A 14,649-nucleotide genomic window follows, 5' to 3' on the forward strand; every position below is an offset into this window, starting at 1 on the left:
AAGACTAGGATTAGTATTTTGCCCAACTAAGGATGCTAAGTCACAAAAATAATTTGTATTCTAGTCAAAGAAGTGCATAAACTAAACAAGTAGATCACTAAGTGGTAACATATTTTTTGGCAGAAAACAGTGCAAGGCCCAAATGATAAAGCAAATCCCAAAGCCCACATGGGCTATTAACCAGATTCAGAAAGAGAGGAAAAACATCCAACCCAAGTAAAAGTTTTGTTTAAAATACTAGAGGAGGCCTATTAATTAAAACAGTCGGCCCAAGAGACTCTGACACAAATATAGGCTTATATTCACGAGTGACATGAGTGATATTCCTTAAGTATACTTAATATATCCACTCCTATACACCTGTGAGGGTATAGAGGTGAATGTACTCTGTATACTTTGGTATATCACCTAGTTTACATGGAAGAAAACTAGTGCATTGAGAGGAGATGACGAGAAATAAACTATTCCAAGTACTTTTTAACTTATATAAGCCAATAGTAACAGATTCAGAGCCTAGAAATAAAGGGTAAATATAACAGACACATAAGGCTACTTCCCTAAGCAAAAAAAAAAAAAAAAGAATAATGCTAATCAAACAAACATCCACCACCATCAGCCAACATACCATGGGTTTACACACCCATGGAGAGATTAGAACAACCCAAAAGAGAAAGCTCTTACCCTCTCGTTCCTGATGACACACAAGATCCAAGGGGTTTCCAGGAACCCCAGGCATGGTAGACACTAGGGATGGTTTGAGCTTCATCCCTAAGTATTATTTTGCCTCTCCACTTATGTGTTAGGCTCATAGTACTATGGGAGATGAAATGTACATACAATGGTGTCAACAAACAACCTCCTAATATATATATCTAGGTGTATATTTAACAGACTTGGTTATCTTATCATGGACACTAATATCCTATTAAATTCAAAAGGCCATGACTAATGAAATGCTTAAACACTTCTATTAGACAGTCATAACAGAGCAAGATATAAGTCATAGTTATATGAATATAGAATCAGTATACATAATGGCATTAACACTTGATCAATTCAAGGAGGCATTCCCCAAGCAAGTAGCACAAAACATACAAATGAACTTAAGTAATGACTGACTGGCCTCCAAAGAGAAACAATTAGTAGCCATCAAGTGTTACACATCTAATTATCAAGCAAGCAGCAGTTTCCCAAAATTAGCTTGTATCCAAGGAAGCCAAATTTTCAACCAAACTTACACTTGGCAATGTTAAAGAGCAATAAGACTTCTACCTTCATTTAACAGACCTTAATGCACTCAGATAAGCTGCCCAGATATCTACTCTTAGTAATCTTTGAGGTGAAACAACAAAGTATAGCCTAAACCAATATTTCATGAAGGACAAGTACTTGATTTTACCTTAGTGAATAGGTGAAACTATTTAAGCTAAAACAAAGTGAATAAACAAGCCACCTAGCAAGTTATCAATTACTCAAGTTAGACTATCTTAAATTCAACACAGCAGATGAATTTCGCCAAAAAAAAAAGAGGTTTGACCGTTCTCCAACAGCTCAAAATGTTTCAGTTTTAAAGTCTCATAGACCAATTACAAATTGAGCATTTTCTGCCAAACAAAGATTCCTAACACAAGAGGACCACTAGGAATTCCAAAGCAAATTCAAAATTCAAACAGATCATCTTTCAACCAAAAAGTGTTTAACAATTTTAACAAGAAAAATGCAACCTGGCACGAGATCCAAACAAAGAAAACTGACCAAGTAAGTTAAGACTGAGTGTTCCACTCTTAAACAGTGTCTCAAATGAAAGAAAATGGACTTAGTTTTAAACATGATTATTTACTAGTCTTTGAAAACCTTTTTGAAAACAGAACTCAACCAAAAAAGCAGGAAGTATTGCATATTCATTTAGCTTCAAGTTGTTGAATAGATCATGTAAAAGCACAAAGCTGAATTCAGATAGGGAAAATAGTGGTTGTTCATGAGACAAGCTGAATCAAATATCAAACAGAACTGGTTTTTAAACATGACAAAAGACTCCAAACATTAACTGAGACTCATTAAAAACCAAGGATGATGAACTTTACAAGCATGTTGTGACCAAATAACTTTAAAACTATAAAAAATGTTTAAACTTACCTATTACCTTTTCCTAATCACTTAGTTAAGTAGTAAACCTTACTCTCATTTAAATATCATGTGACAGTATCAAACTCCTCCTTTTAAATGAATGATTTGAAATCAAATGTACTCCAGAGTCACAAACATCCATCATGCCACTCAACCACAAAAGGAAACAATATGCATAGACTAAAAAGGGCTAATGATACTCCTCAGATTCCCTTAAACTCAGACTGACCTGCCCTTTCAGGCTCATAAACTAACAAGTAACTAGGATTCAATACCACAAAATATTTTCACACTCAGTAGTTATATTAAAAGCAAACTAGGACACTAACAGACCAATCATGTCCTGTCACTCTTTTTTTTTTTTTTTTATACAAGTAACTCAAACTGGTTAAGTACCATAGATTCCTTTTCAAAGCAGACTCACTCCCATAAAAAAACAAACAAATTATAAGCCAAGCCATCACTATACCTATAAACTAGCATGATCAATATCCAAACACACACACCTGATGGGCTTGCCACAATATATGAGCCCGGAACCAAGTAGGTGAAAATAAAATCAAGCAGACTCTACGTTATATCACATATGACTGATCAGGGTTAAACAGACATAATAAAAAGACTCACAACACATAGGTCATACTTCAAACCATCATAAACTAGAAGCAGCATGGCTTAGCAGGAAAAACTCAAACTACTAGTCATGAAGAAATTAAACACATACTTAGTAGGTTATTCACCTAAACTAATTCATAATCAATCAAATAACACATCAGTGAGTTCTTAAAGTCTATATAATTAATCTTCTAAGTGCACACAAGACTAAACCATCACAAATTTAAGTAAACAAGATTAAGTTAATACAAAACTAGCATTATAAGACTAAAAACATCACAAATAACCCAAACATCAAGCCAAAAAAGCATTAGAATACATAAATGACTGAAATGAACTTAAAAGAAATAACTAAGGAAAGAAGAGCGCCTCTTTAATGCGTAGCCCTAGTCGAGTATTGAATCTGGAAGTTCTTATACTCCTTTCAACTCACACTTAGCCACATAATAAAGAAACAAGACTTAAAATTTTAACTTAAGGCTCGAAAGCAAAGTTTGAAAGCAAAAATTGCCAAAACTATAGAGATTCGAGTTCTTTTTTAGTGAATATATGTATATTCCTAGCCAAAAGTCCTCTCTTATTTGCAAAGTTGGAATTCTATTTAGAGAACCCCTAAATCATAAAACCCTAAGTCCAAACGATGTGGGACTTCTAAAATTTCCAACAGCATGCCATCATAAACAACATCAATGGCTAAGAAAAAGCAAATGAACAGATAAATGGTTAGATTTAACCCAAAATGAGTCGATCCTCTCGATTCCTCATGAACCAATAGCAAACAAGGATTCAAATTCACAAACAATCAAAAAACAATTAAGGATTCATAGAGTGTTACCGTTGAATCGTCTAAAAAGCAAAGGAAAGTAGCGAAATATACCGCGTTTGGACAATACTTGATAAGAAAAATGTAAAACATTAAATGCGTTGCTCAATATGGTCACACCAGACCTGATAAAGCATGGTACACCTGCAAACTTGCCGCAAATGGTAAGGATGACATAGTGGTGGGTCCACCGCCCCATGACGGCGCTAGGGTTCCCAAGAGAAAGAGGGAAAGGGGAAGGGGCGAGGGTTGTTAGGCTGAAAAATAAAAGAAAGGGGCCTTTGCTCCTCTTTAATTGATCATTGGGCCGGGTCTGGCCCTTGTTGGGCTGGACTCGGCCAACTTTTTAAAAAAGAAAGAAGGCCCAACTTTTCATATATATATATATATATATATGTGTGTGTGTGTGTGTGTGTGTGTGTGTGTGTGTGTGTGTGTATGTATAAAGTAAAAAATGTGCATGGTTGATTACTAAAGCATTTTAATTAAAACTAATTAATTAATTAATTTAAAACATTGCTGATTTCAGGAACTTGATTATTTCAAATATGACCTTTATTTGACTAATCAGTTAATTATTTCAATTGTAGCCGTAATTAACACATCATAAGCAATTTACAAATATAACCACAATTAGTTATCTAAACCAATTATGATTAATTTAAAATTTATCAATATGATTTGATTATGCAGAAATTGAAATTTGAGAGGAAAAAAGATTATTTATTTTAATTAATCATTTTCCTTGAAAATAGAGTGAAATACTTAACAATTGACAATTTGATAATTTAACAATTAAGTAAATAATTGCTGTAAATTATTTTCTCTTGGTTAATTTTAGCAAAAACATCATAATTGTAAAATACTTATATTAATTTATAATATTATAGAAATTACTTTATCAAACAAAAAAATGGTAAAATATTATCTAAATAATTTTTTAAAATTACTTTGACTTCTAAAAACACATATTTCACACTGTTTAATATTCAAGGACTCTGGGCAATCAAAACAAGTTATGGAAGGTCAAAAATTAGCTGTCACCGGGTCTTACGAGGCGCAAATCTGAATTTGTCGGGATCCTACTATGGATACCAAACACGGTGAAACACAAAAAAATAAACAAAAAGTTAGGGCACAACAAGAGCAAATTAATTAAGGAACTACTCTTTTCTTTTTTCTGGAACTAGATATTCCTTCAACCTGGTCCGACATACCTCTGAACTAACCAGACCTGAACATGCCATTTTAATTGTATATAGTTTATCTGCATCTTTGGTTAGAAAATCTTATTGTTTGTGATAAATATGAGCCAAATTATTGTGTAATGGCTCCTTAATAAAAAACAGAGTTAGTGAAGGATACCCCAAAAATAATTCACTCATAATGCATAAATCTCAACCAATCTCTCAATGTTTTCCTCACAACGAAAATAGTTAGCAACGCGAAACCTACTTTGGCTAGAAACAAGAAAACCTACTACAAAACCTATTAAGACAATAAATAATGAAACTAGAAAATATCAAACCCTAAATAATTTTAGGTTTTCTACTCCATCTTTGAATTAGTCTTCAACAATTAATTGAGTCAATTTTTCATTTTTTTTTATCGACGAGACTTCTTTATTAATGACACCTCATCTTCGTATACAGTCAAAGGAAGGGAGGCTTTATACGATACAGCTCGGTCTCTCAAACCTTTTATCAATGGGGACTGTGAACCTTCACAAAGCGATCCTTTCAGAGTGCCGACTTGCTTATCTGACCCCCAATTACAGACACACTCTTGTGTTAGAAGTAACCCAGTCTTAAGGAGTATAGTTTTTGCCAGTTAGTCTGTTCTCTGATTTGCATGTCATTGCTGACTTGTGCTCTCTCTTAACAGATGCGCATCGGCAGAGGGTCCCCTAGCAATTTATATAGAGATATTGGTAGCCATAAGATTGGGACATCACCTGAAGAGGAGAAACCAACATATTTAGACGCAACCAGATCTCTTCACTTTAGTTTACTGATGAAAAATCTGGATCTGCTGGAAAGCATGTTTGCTGATTCAGAGATGTCAAGATTAGAAAGAGCTATTCCGTGAAAATAGTAAAACTTGGAGCTTTAGAGCTCTTTCGTACTTGACTCTCAAGGACACATCATTCTTCTACTTTTCCTAAAGTGCTTGACGTGCCAAGGGAGCCTATTGAAGAAGTTGACAAAGACGACCTTGTTGGAAATGGAATGGATAAGGTTGTCGTACGTTCTAGGAAAAAGCAATAGCGGAAGTCAAGAAGAAACAGAGAATCCAGAAATGCCAATGACATTATTACAGTGCAGGAAGTATTGATTGATTGACATTTTTAAAAACATCCAGGAAGATTTTGCAACAGCCAAGGTTTTATTCTAGGAAAAGAAACACATACCTCTAGGAATAAAAGACAGAAAATAGCTAAGAATGAGGCAGAAATGTCAAGAGGTGTTAAGGCTGTCTCCAGTTTTTATTAATTGATATTGTATTACAGTTCTTAAAAATTCTTGCTATAAAACAGTTAGTGGCAGAGCTGGAAAGAATCAGGTCAATCCTTGAAGAAGAAATTGGTCGAGTAGTTACTTTCAGCAGTTAGGCAGAAGGGTTGAACAGAAGTAGTTGCAGCAGCGCTTGCATTTTGATTGGTACCGCAGGGATGAGCTTCTCAAAAGTACACGGTCCTAAAATAAGCGCAATTATTTTTGTACTACGCTTGGTGGTAAAGCACAAATTCTCGCGATCAGATAAGTGTTTGAACTGTAGCTCCAATATCGTAGTAGATTGCAATCCCAAGAGTTACAACTCCTAAGCAAATTGTATGAAATATTATTACTCTGGATTGCAGGAAATGTCGTTTGTCATTTTGCATATAGGATATGGAATTTTGAAACTTCTTTACAATTTTCTACTTCAAGTTAACGGTTACATTCTATTTATAGTTACTGTCTATTCTTTCTAAAATGAGAACTTTATTGCATTTTCCTTTTTCTTTTACGAAAAGGATAGGCTTCTGACCCACATTGTAAACAATCTACAATTTCTACACACATAAAATAACTCAAAACCATAGTTATTTAGGAACGCGTTTTTTATTCGGGAAATCATACAAGGGCATCCTTTACTTAGTACAAGACAGTCGGTCCGCATACTGATAGGCAACAAAATTCAGCTAGAAAGACACAACTTATTGGATAATAGATTAATAAACATCATCCAAAGATTATATTAAAGTTCCAGTAAGAGGGATCAATGTTAAAATAAATCATTACCAACTTTATTCTTGATTGTTCTCTTCTCTATAATGTTCAAGCAATTCTAGAGAATTCAAATAATAACTCTAGAATGAGAATTCTAGAGTGATTCTAGAATGAGGATTCTAGAAGTAGTTCTAGAAAAAAGATTGTTAGGAATATTCTAGAGACAGTTGTAAATATCTTTCACTAGATCTTTCCACCACCACCTATAAATAGAGGTGGTTATTTAAGTTGTAAGCAAGCAAGCAATAAAGCAACAAGTGATAAGTGAGAAGTACGAAGTGTGAGAGCTAGTAAGAAATAGTAGAGAGAAACAAAGAGAGTTGCTAGAGTGAGTGCAAGAAAAATAAATTAGTGCAAGAAATTGTAAGACCGAAGCTGGTTCTTACTTTGCCATAATAAAATTTAAGTTGTGCCCGACTATTGTGCCCGACGATTTTCAACAAGTGGTATCAGAGCCTGGTTGATCAAGAGAGGTAGCAACTCAAGGGAGATCCTACAAGCTACTGTCAGAGGCTACAAGTCAAGAGGCACTGGTAAATGGCGGATTTTGCAAGCACTCTCAATAGCGTTGAGAAGCTCAACTCAAGCAACTATGGATCGTGGAGCACGAAAATGCAATATTATTTTCTCAGCCAGGAATTATGGGATATTGTTGGTGGCTCAGAGACTACAGCACCAACTGATGCCGAAGCAGCAAAAAGATGGAAGGTTAAAGCTGGAAAGGCCATGTATGCTCCCACTGTAACAGTTGAAGATGAGTTCCTGCAACGGATTAAGAATGCCAAGACACCCAAAGAAGCTTGGGACACGCTGGCAACGATTTTTACGAAGAAGAATGATGCGAGATTACAAAGGCTTGAAAATGAGCTTTTGTCGATCTCATAGCGTAACATGACAATCAATCAATACTTCTCAAAGGTAAAATCTTTGTGTGATGAAATATCAAAATTAGATCCAGAGAATGCAATCACAGAGACAAGGATGAGGAGAATCATTGTTCATGGTCTAAGGCCGGAGTATATAATTACGACTACAGGGGGGTGGGCCACAGAACCAACTTTATCTGAGTTGGAAAATCTGTTAGCAAATGAAGAAGACTTAGATAAGCCATTATCAAGTCTTTCTATAAAATGTGAAGATAGGGCACTCTTCAGCAAAAGGAAAGGCTACCGAAAAAGGGATGAGGAGAGAAACTCTCGGCCAGGGGGAGACCAGAAGAATCAGCTTCAAAGAAGCCAGCGAGCCAACAAACAGGCAAACAAAGGTTTCAACAACCGACAAAGAGATAAGTGCTACAATTGCGAAAAGAAAGGACACTACGCCAGATATTACTGGTACAAGAAAGCCGAAAGTAACATAGCTACTTCTACCCAAAACAAGCAAGATGAAGAAAAAGGTTGGGATTTAGAGACCTCCTATGCAGTTGAAGAAAATAATCAACAGGAAGATCTTGTCACCTCTCTCTCTGACGAAGAAAAGGAGTTTGCACTTGCAACTGTAAGTGAGAAACTGGTCGATTACGAACATGATTGGATCGTTGATTCGGGATGCTCCAATCACATGACCGGTGATGAAAAGAAGCTGACCAACATGAGCGAATATAAAGGCGGACGGGTAGTGGTGACACCAAATAATTCAAGAATGCCAATAACTCATATTGGCAAGACGGTGTTCGTGCCTCGTCACAGCTCGAAACACTTGCAACTTCAAAATGTCTACTATGTTTCAGGTATGAAGAAGAACTTATTATCTGTGTCGCAACTTACAGCCTCAGGCAACTATGTCGTGTTTAGGCCAGATGACGTAAAATTATATCAAAATTTGAAAATTACAAACTCGCCAATCATGGAGGGAAGAAGATTAGAGTCAATCTATGTCATGTCAGCCGAGACAGCTTATGTGGAGAAGACTCGGAGTAACGAAACAGCTGATCTATGGCATGCACGTCTTGGGCACGTGAGCTACAGCAAATTAAAAGTCATAATGCAACAGTCTAAATTAAAGGGCCTTCTTCAACCTGAGATTAGAGGAGACATGGTATGTGCTAGATGCCAATACGGAAAAACACATCAACTTCCCTATGGAAATTCAAAGTATCAAGCTAAGGAGCCATTGGAGCTGGTACACTCAGACGTGTTTGGACCAGTAAAGAAGTCCTCTATCAGTGGTTACCGATACATGGTAACATTCATTGATGACTTCTCAAGGTACGTGTGTATTTACTTATTAAAGGAGAAGTCTAAAGTATTTGAGAAGTTTAAGGAGTTCCAACATACTGTGGAGAATGATATTGGAAGGATAATCAAATGTCTCCGTACGAACAATAGGGGAGAATACACATCACGTGAGTTCAATGACTACCTTAAAGAGAAGATGATAAGGCGACAATTGACTTGCCCAACTACGCCACAACAAAATGGAGTAGCTGAAAGAAAAAATAGACACCTGGCAGAGATATGTAGAAGTATGTTGCCTAGTATGCATGTACCAGTAAGATTTTGGGCAGAATGCATGAAGACTGTTGTCCACATCACTAATGGGCTGCCACAAGCAAGATTGGGGTTTATCTCACCATTCGAGAAGCTCAATAGGATGATACCTCTCGTAGGTCACTTTCGAGTATTCGGTTGTGTGTGTTATGTGTTTGTGCCAGATCATCTCCGCAGCAAGTTTGATAAAAAAAAGCTACATGTTGCATCTTTGTTGGTTACGACGAACAAAGAAAAGGATGGAGGTATTGTGACCCTACCACAAATCGAACATATGTGTCAAGAAATGTGGTATTTGATGAAGCATCATCATAGTGGTCTGAAGAAGTCACACTACCAAATTCAAGAGAATTGGAGCAAGAGCTGCAGCATAAACTTGAAGAAAAAGTACAAGCAAGTAGGGCAAAATCAGAAGTATGTTAAAAGCATAAATAACATACAGAAGATATATTTTCAAAAAGAGAAAATAAAAGCCCATGGAAAACTAGAGTCCAAGAAACCCCAGAAGAGTTGCAAGAAAGAGTCCAAGAAGTTACACAGTCTCAACTAAGAAGGTCCACACGACTAAAACGCCCAAATAGTAAGTATATAAATGTAGCATTAGCTGAAGTTGACAAGGTTAAGGAGCCTACCACCTTCGAAGAGTAGTGAATGGAGAAAGGCAATGGAGGAGGAGATTTCAGCCTTAAGACTAAACCAGACTTGGGATTTAGTGGCAAAACCCAAGGACGTTAAACCCATATCATGTAAGTGGGTTTATAAGTTGAAAATGAGTCCTGATGGATCTATCGAGTGGTACAAGGCCCAATTAGTAGCCCGAGGATTCTCACAGGAGTACGGCCTTGATTACGATGAGACATTCAGCCCCGTGGCAAAAATTACTACAGTTCATGTGTTATTAGCTCTGGCAGCTAGTAAGTCTTGGACTCTGTGGCAGATGGATGTGAAGAATGCTTTCCTTCATGGAGAGTTGGATCGCGAAATATACATGGATCAACCGCAAGGTTTCGTGAATAAAGACAGTCCTGATTATATGTGCAAACTGAGGAAGGCTCTATATGGTCTGAAGCAAGCCCCCCGAGCATGGTACGGAAAAATTCCTGAGTTCCTAATCCAAAGTGGCTATCAAGTGTTACCAGTAAATTCAAGCTTATTCATAAAAGCTCGTAAAGGAAGGCTAGCTATCATATTAGTCTATGTTGATGATTTAATCATCACAGGAGAAGACTTTGACGAGATTTATCGAAGTAAAAGAAACTTGATGGTGCGATTTCAGATGAAGGAGTTGGGCAAAGTAAAACACTTTCTTGGCCTTGAGGTTGAAAAGACTAAAGATGGATTATTCCTTGGACAACAGAAGTATGCGAAGGATCTACTCCAAAAATATGGAATGACGGGTTGCAAGCCGTCTTCTACACTAATGGAGCCAAACTTAAAGCTATGCTCCCATGAAGGCAAAGACCTGGAGGATGAGACAGTGTATCGTCAACTTGTCGGTAGTATTATCTATTTAACATTGACTAGAACAGATATTGCCTTCGCAGTTGGAGTAGTCAGTAGATTTATGCAGAAACCAAAGAAGCCTCACTTGGAAGCAATCAGGAGGATATTAAGGTACGTAAAAGGAACTATTGACTATGGACTATTCTACATGAAAAAAGCTTCTTGCAAAATTATTCGATACTGTGATGCGGATTATGCTGGTGACCATGATACTCGACGATCAACCACCGAATATGTGTTCAATCTTGGATCAGCTGCAATATCATGGTGTAGCAAAAGTCAACCAACTGTTTCACTTTCAATGACGGAAGCAGACTATCGAGCGGGAACAATGGCAACACAAGAGAGCACATGGCTAAAGCAACTCATGAAAGACTTGCATCAATCATCTGAAGATACCATCCCACTGTATTGTGACAACTTGTCAGCTATCCGTTTGGCCGAGAATCCTATATTTCACGCCAGGACGAAGCACGTGGAAGTACATCATCACTTTCTCCGAGGAAAAGTTCTTCAGGGTGAAATTGAAATGAAGCAAGTTAAGACAGACACGCAAGTAGCGGACATATTCACAAAAAGCCTAGACAACATGAAGTTTATAAGATTCCGGGAAGCACTTGGAATGGTTGAAAGAGAAAATAAAGTTGGTGCTGAGGGGGGTTGTTAAAATAAATCATCACCAACTTTATTCTTTATTGTTCTCTTCTCTAGAATGTTCAAGCAATTCTAGAGAATTCAAATAATAACTCTAGAATGAGAATTCTAGAGTGACTCTAGAATGAGGATTCTAGAAGTAGTTCTAGAAAAAAGATTGTTAGGAATATTCTAGAGAAAGTTGTAAATATCTTTCACTAGATCTTTCCACCACCACCTATAAATAGAGGTGGTCATTTGAGTTGCAAGCAAGCAAGCAATAAAGCAACAAGTGATAAGTGAGAAGTACGAAGTGTGAGAGCTAGTAAGAAATAGTAGAGAGAAACAAAGAGAGTTGCTAAAGTGAGTGCAAGAAAAATAAATTAGTGAAAGAAATTGTAAGACCGAAGCTGGTTCTTACTTTGCAATAATAAAGTTTAAGTTGTGTCTGACTATTGTGCCCGACGATTTTTAACAATCAACATCCAAGAAACATAATTACACAACTGAAAGTGGGGGGGGGGGGGGGGGGGGGGGAGTGTTACACAATGAATGCCTTTCTCTCTGTATTTCCATCTACTAGTTTCTAGACACGTTCGTTGCACGTGTATCCCTATCTCGTGTCAAATACTAAGAACTTTTTAAAATGACATAAATAAAACCAAAAAAATGCATAAGCGATATGACGTTGAACTAAATGATCGAACACATATGTATGTATGTCTTGTAATTTACATTCTTATGTTATAAGGTGAAAATAGGTGATACGATTATATGTACCCTAATTTTTCTATATAGATCTGCTTGGAGAATCTGTCTATAAGGGTTTGTTATCACTAATAAAAGTCATATTTACAAACGAGACTGTGCCCTTCAAAGAAATTGAATGACTAATACCCGTATATGCAAGTCTTCATTCAAAAGTAGATATAATTAGTTGAAAGACCAACATGATATTAATCTTGGTTACAGAAAAGTTAATTAATCAAACTTCAGGAAAACATGAGAAGAAACGCCAAAAGATAAATTTGTAATGCATATTTCCCTCACTTATCCCCACTTTTCCTCTTCAATTTTTTCACGTGAACAATTGTATCTCTTGGGTAATTTAACTTGAAAGGAGTATATACTAATCAACCTTAAGTCTTTGAAATGTTAATTACTATAATTTCATTAGAATTTTAGAATGGATGACGATAGAGGTGACTCAAATCAGAAAACAATATTATACTTGCAAATTCACTGAATATGTGTCTTTTAAAGAGTTTGACATCATATAACTAACAGGAAAATAAAGTATTTGATATATCATGAATATATTTTAAAAGACACCTTGAATGAAAAATAAAATTAAGAAGAAAAGAGAATGCTTACACAACAAAGTAGCAAAATTAGATTTCAACGATCATAAGGGGCAACTGTATGAGCATAAATCCGTCATCCAACGTGCACCCACTAATCCACAAGGTAATCCACACAATTCATGTCTTTTTCTCTACCATATTTGACTTCAGAAAACTCATATTCATTAGAAATCAATTTAGGAGTTTCACTTCCAGATTTCAAAACAAATCAACAAAAAAAAAAAAAAATACCAACTACATCAATTGAAAACGAGAAAAGGATAAAAATGATCCCTTAACTATGATAGTAGGTTCAAAATAGTCCCTTAACTATGCACTTAACGGTTTTAGTCCTTTAAGTTTGTTACAAGTTAACAAAAATGGTCCCTTAACTATGAGAGTAGGTTCAAAATAGTCCCTTAACTATGCACTTAACGGTTTTGGTCCTTTAAATTTGCCATAAGTTGACAAAATGGTCCCTTAACTATGAGAGTAGGTTCAAAATAGTCCCTTAACTATGCACTTAACGGTTTTGGTCCTTTAAATTTGCCATAAGTTGACAAAATGGTCCCTTAACTATGAGGGTTGGTTAAAAATAGTCTCTTAAGTATGCACTTAACGGTTTGATAATGTCAGAAAATGATGTCTTGAAACACAAAGACCGACGGACTCTATCGATTAAAACTGAGGGAATCCATCGACTAAATAAAATACACTAGACTTTAGAAATAAATTAGAAATAGCAGAAACTAAAAAAGTTGTCACTACCAAAAACAAGCGAAAAAAATGATGGACAGAAACCGATGGATAAAATCGAGGAACACTATTTTTTTTTTTTAATTTTTATTGTTTTTTACGAAAACCAACGGAAGTCCATCGGTTATTTTTGAGGAAAAATGCGCAGAAGTCCATCCTATAACCGACTAACGTCCGTCGGTTTTGTCCCGAGTTATTTGACCGATCTAGAGTTCTCACTAATTTTTCCCTTTTTTTCATAGTTCTCGTCAAATCTAACAAACAGAGTTCGATGAATATTTTGTCGAGACTAAAACTGTCAACTTATGGCAAACTTAAAGGACCAAAACCGTTAAGTGCATAGTTAAGGGACTATTTTGAACCTACTCTCATAGTTAAGGGACCGTTTTTGTTAACTTGTAACAAACTTAAAGGACTAAAACCGTTAAGTGCATAGTTAAGGGACTATTTTGAACCTACTATCATAGTTAAGGGACCATTTTTGTCCTTTTCTCAATTGAAAACCATAGTATTTCAGAAAATAACATATAAATGAATAACCCAAATATAAAAATAGGCTAAAATCTCAAAAATAGAAAAGAACAAATAGCATTTGGAAACAACTATTATCATGCACAAAATAACACATCCAGATGTTACCAAAAAAATACAAATAGGGTAAATGGAATTACATTCAAAGTAACAATAAATTCTAGCCCAAACAAATTTTAAAGAAATCAAGAACTGGAAAAAAAACATCCCAGGGAAACTGACCTAACGTCAAAAGGAATGACAATGAATAGCACATTAAACTCTGATTTATGCTCCAACTAAATATGCATTAGGGTGATATTTTCGGTTGATAATTCTGTACTGTTCAAAGATGTGGCACCTAAACGTTGTCATCATAAAACAACGAAAAAGTAGAGAAATAAAGAGCAACAATCTTAAAATACAACAAACAAACAAACAAACAAAAAAAGCGAAAAAGGGACATACCTACTGATCCTCGGAAATCCATTAATGTTGAAGGGTGTAGTATTTTCGCCCATACATAATGGGTACATCAGTATTTTAACCTGCATCTCAGATTTACACTTGAAGCAAAA

At 35.8% G+C, this 14,649-nt stretch overlaps 1 pseudogene; it reads left to right on the top strand.

The window, feature by feature from the left end:
* Positions 1 to 3,675: 3,675 nt before the first annotated feature.
* LOC132637355 (RNA polymerase sigma factor sigC-like) lies at positions 3,676 to 6,265 on the top strand (annotated as a pseudogene).
* Positions 6,266 to 14,649: the final 8,384 nt, after the last annotated feature.

Source organism: Lycium barbarum, chromosome 4 (assembly GCF_019175385.1).
Source record: "Lycium barbarum isolate Lr01 chromosome 4, ASM1917538v2, whole genome shotgun sequence".
Classification (NCBI taxonomy): domain Eukaryota; kingdom Viridiplantae; phylum Streptophyta; class Magnoliopsida; order Solanales; family Solanaceae; genus Lycium; species Lycium barbarum.